The sequence below is a fragment of the Takifugu flavidus genome, chromosome 7, assembly GCF_003711565.1.
Source record: "Takifugu flavidus isolate HTHZ2018 chromosome 7, ASM371156v2, whole genome shotgun sequence".
NCBI classification, from domain to species: domain Eukaryota; kingdom Metazoa; phylum Chordata; class Actinopteri; order Tetraodontiformes; family Tetraodontidae; genus Takifugu; species Takifugu flavidus.
Window position 1 is genome coordinate 2,414,745 of NC_079526.1, and position 5,428 is coordinate 2,420,172.

The following is a 5,428-nucleotide window of genomic DNA, read 5'->3' on the forward strand; positions in this document are numbered from 1 at the left end:
TATGGTGGAAAAGAACTCCAAACAAGAAGAACCTTTGGAAATTTGTGTGTTTAAAGATACATTCTACCTTATTAAATAACATGTCCCCTACCATAGGTCCCATTTGTGAAGACCCTTTATTAAAACAAACACTCGCTCCAGTCCATTAGATAAATGACTCTATGGCGAGTGCCATGAAGCACATTCAATTCTTTAGAAATGGATCTGGTCCAAACCCACAATTCAAGGATTTGACTACAGGATCTCTCAGATTAGCAACATTCGGAGATGATAGAATACAGAATAACATGGGGAATATTACCAGAAACAATGAAACAAAAAAGGCTGAACAGGATGGGGAGGCGTGCATTTCACTTTTAAGTAATCCTGATGTCACATGACTAGTGTAAACTACAGTAAATGCTGTCTCCCCTGTCTGTAAGAATCTGCTGTTTGTAAAAGAATTCAGATTACTGTGGACAAAAACACCCAGAAAACAAGGAGATTGTGACCCAAAGTTTCTTGTGACAGATTGATATGGTACTTTAAAACCTTTAGGTGTCACACTGTGTTTTGAAAGCCTCTCAGATACAAGATACAAAACAGAGAAGCTGATTAGTTCATTGTCTTACGAAAGCAAGGTGAACTCAGCCAAACCTTCAGCCAAACAGTGTTTAGGCAAGCAGAAAGAAAAGCATCACTTCTTTTCTTATTTCTACCAAAGTATTGATTACTCTTTGTAGTTTTCTCAAAAATACAGCCCTCTTGTACACTTGCAACAAAGTTTGTAGATTACGTACGTCAAATCTCATTTGAATATTTGAAGTAGGCACAGTGCCGATAACGAACTTTTCAACAGGATACGTAACGTAGGAAATGGTTAATGTTACCATTAACGTCTTTGCATATTTTAAATCTAGGACTTAAATTCCATTGCTTTAAATACAGGCTTTCAGCAATAGAAGGTATTTTGGAGGGTTTGATATTATAAAAATGTGACCGATGAACTCTGCATAATCTTCTCTGTCATTGGCTCATTTGTTAGGCCCGTTCCTTTTGTATGACTAGGTGGCGAGGACAGCGGGAAGCAGTAGCGTATACCTGCAGCGTCTGTGTGGAAGCTGCAGCTGAAAAGCTCAATTCATCTACGCTTTGATCACATTCGTCTTTAATGATGAATCATGTGCCTTACAGGTCGTCTTTGTGCTCGATTCCATTTGCGTTTTCTTCCACGACAGACGGAAAGTTCGTAAGTTCATTATCTGCTCCACTTTAGCGGTACACTTGTGACTCTAACAAATTCATCTAGACAAAGAGGGTGATTAGTGCCTTTTTCAAAAAGTAATAGATTATGCGTCAAAATATACTGAAGTTCTATTCAACTGGCAAAAAGAAATGTTTCTCTTGCATCTGAATCCAGCATTTACTGAGCATGATATATAATTGATATAAAATAGCTTATCTTTGCTTCAAAAGTTCATGTTATTGGGTATTGTGTTAAAGTGAAACCTCAGTTCCTGAAACTCAGGACTGCAGACAAAAAAACACCTTCTGGCACAACATTCCGCAGACATTGATCTGAATGAGTATGCATGGGATGTCCGGAATAAAGGTGAGTGGTAAGACTGTACTCTCACATACCAGCAGTGATACAAAATATCAATAGTCTCTGTTTCATTAATGGTATAAAAGAAAAGAAATCTGCTCTTGACTGAACAGTCACTGGCTGGGGTGGCATCTATGTAGCGTGGTTGTTATTGTAAAGGTCTAAATTTGTTACTCAGCACTGACAAGCTGTTGTTATTCAGTTTAATTTGGTTGGTTTTAGAATGTACTACTAGGTAGTAGTCATGGCATTCAAAGTGCTTGTTCATATGCTAATCTATCTGCTTTGTATTGGCGTATAGTCAAATACTCTATATAACATATTTTTTTGTTAAATAAAGTAATATCTCCAGTGTGTTTCACCCTTTGGGATGTAGCAATACAATAATTCTTGACTTCCAATACAAAATTCTGTTTCTTCCAGTGACTTAAATCACACACTTTTACTTTTATCTACAACTCTCATGCATGTAGTGCTTTCCCCCTGCCCCTTACCCTAACCATTACAACTAACTGCCTATATTTAAAAAACCCAATTCTAACCTTTAAACGTAAGGCCAAGTATACCTTAAACAACCCAGTGAAGAAATGAGGACTAGCTGAAATGTCCTCAATCCCCAAAAATGTCCTCACATTTATACACGAGGCTGTGTAGCATGACGAAGGTTACACACACACTACTTGTCACCAGAACACTGCATGAAACAGATCAGACCACTTTGACTGTTCACACAAACACTTGTCATGGCCAGGACAAACAAACCAAAAACAACACATGAATTGTGAGAATGAAAGTCCCATGTTCACGGCTGTAGCAGCGAAGTGTTCTAACGCGGGTATGTGACGCTTCGAGAGGTAGAGAGTTTTCACTCCATCAGTGACAGGACAAGCATAATTATGAAAATGAGATAAGGGAGAATCAAAATGGCCTGATTGAAAAAAGAGGGAGAAAAGTCCTCGAGTGCAGAACTTGGGTTGATTGATTCAGAGCAGATGAGCCCAGGGTTCCACTGCTGGCAGCCCGGGGTCCGTGCTGTAATGATAGCTTTATAATTAAGATTAAAGACCAAAGAGCACAGACAAGACATTCGAGTGGTGTTGGGGGCTTCTTCGATGACACTGGGAATAATTGGAGAGAAGGATCTACAATCTCTACCTCCCTAAAGACTAGAAGGTTGCGAGCATTACTTTATGCAAACACTGGATGTGTCTGACAATAACAACGAGGTACCAATGTGATTTTTAAAAATGGCTTCGCCAAAATAACAAAATAAAACCCCGATTTGCTCTTTGTATTACTGTTGTTGTTGGTTTAATTGAAGTAAAAGAGGTGTCAAAAGAGAGGATTATGTGTGATTATGATGATTCCGTCCTTACATGAGGCAGATTGGAGAGCCATCTGGGCAGCAGTTATGACAGCAACAGACTTCTGTTGATAATGAGCTGGACAGCAAGAAAAGGACAACCACATTTCCACCACTTCCCCATCTCATGCATGAGACTGTGACAGTTTTTAAAAAAAAAAATCTTTTACACATTTCTCATTAAAATGGCACCAAGGTAATCGCCTACCCATCCTCGTGCATGTCCCATGTTGAACAACATTTTCAGCCAGTCGTCTGCTTTTCATCGTTCTACCGCCGCTCCACAAGGTTCGTGTTCAAAGTGGCCATCATTTCTCACCTTCACTGACATCTCCAATCTGATGAGGGTGAAGTCAAGTCGCTTAGATGACTAATAATCATATCAAAGGTGCCATGTCATGCAGCAGATTTAAATAAGAGGGTTTGGAGCAGCATTTGCATGCATCTGTATGCCTGGGCTAAGAGGCTAATATCATAAAGTATGGTGCAGACATGATTTAATGTAATCTGTCATGTCATATGCTAATCTTCACTCCTCTCAGTAACATAAAGCACGTTAGCGCCGGGAGATTTAAATGGGGCACTGCAGTTAAAGGTGTAGTTTTGGACAATAAGAATACCCACAGTGAGGATCTGGGATGATATTTATCGCACCATTTATATGCATTGATTGTTGCAAGTTTTGTCACTAAATGAGAAAAAGAAATTTTACTGAAGGTAGCTGTGAGAATAATTTGGATTTGTTGGTCTTCATGATTCCAAATTCACCGTGAGCACGAGAAGTTGTCACCTCGCTGCTGACACTTAGCTGTACCTTTTATAGGGAGAAAATGTTCACGGACCTCTTTCAAATTTCACATTTTGCCAAGGTAGAAATGGAAATTATAGAGAAAAAAGGTAATCACCATGACCACGCTTATTCCGTTTCAACAGTTCTGAGTATTCAGGTGTCATTAGTTGCACAATATGGATCAGTATCAATAGATTCTGACTCAGATTGGAAGGCAAATTGAAGATGTTTATAGTGTAGTAGTTGTAGTTGACCACTTAACGCACATTCAGGTGGTTTAAATCAATAGTTAACCCCTCTACCTCTGCCGTCACCACCTCGTGGTGTCATAGAGTCTAAATTCTAATTACATTTCACAGAGATAATTTATCATCATGGAGACTTTCATTTGAATTATTAATCCATAGCAAAACAAATGTGTCAGTATCCCCTCTCTCACAGCCAGGCACTCAGAGGAAACACAGCAACACAAGGTTATCGTGAGGCTGCTTTTGTTCTGAGCCATCTCCGTGTATTGGCTGCTCCACAAGGCCTAATTATCCATTACAAGAGACCAATGATTTGACTGTTAGTAACCTCAGTTTGTCTCAGGCGTGACACCATCATTGCACACTTTGGGCATTCATAAAGAGGAAGAAGGTGTAGAAGACTTTGTTCAACTGTCTAGAAGAGGAGCTGCGCTTTAAGCTTATTCAAAAAGACTGCAGAACCCAATTGTTACATAAAGAAAATCATTTTCTTAAAACCTACTATGAATATATTAGTTTTGGCTGACTCCTATCATGTAGCTGTGGTGTCCACGATAGTTGTTTCTGCAAATACCCTTGTTCTTTCCTTTAACTGTGAGAGCAGATATCCAAGTGTTCAGTTGCAATGTTTGTTCTTCTTTAAAACACTTTAGTTTAGAATAATCCAGGTGAGGAGATTTCAAACTTAATTTATAAACACTAGAGCACTTGCAAATTGTCCTCTGTTCAATGTGATATTTTCCTAAAGAGCTGCTTCTTCTTCTTTTTATTTTATTATTTTTTTTTCATACAAAGTACAAATTTCACACTCTTATCACTGGTACTCAGTCTGCTCAGTGGGAGAAAAGAGCTAAATTTGGTCGCAAGTCGCACCAGTGCCAACATACCAGAGAAAGAAAAATGAAATTCAAAGTAGGTAAATGTCAGCTGAAGCTATGAGAAGGACTTTGGAGGTTTGACAGGACGCAATTACAAAAATGCCCCCTGGTGGGGTTTGGGATATGGTATTTTTATGTTGCTGTAAGTTTTAAAAGTAAGCCCACAGCAGTATCCCCCACCCCCTTTGATCAATAGGAGACACCCCATTTTTACTGTTGCTATAGTGATGAATGGGGTCAAGACCACGCCTGCATAGGGCCTATCCATCCTGAAGAACTCTTCCTGTGCTAATATGGTAACCTGCGTAATGGTGGACTATCCCTCCGAGGCTAGAATTGCTATGAAGGACGACAGTAAATTCATGTAAACTATCCAGACAACAAGTTGGTCATGTAACTTATATATTGTATTTAAAAACACAGCCTATACTTTGAGTACAAATACAGTATCTTAGAGTTTCAACTGAGAAACTTTCCAATTATTCAAGCCCTGAGGACAGCCTGATGAATTGCCCATGGTAATTAGAATGATTAAGTGAGAAATGCAACATAGTCATTTATCTT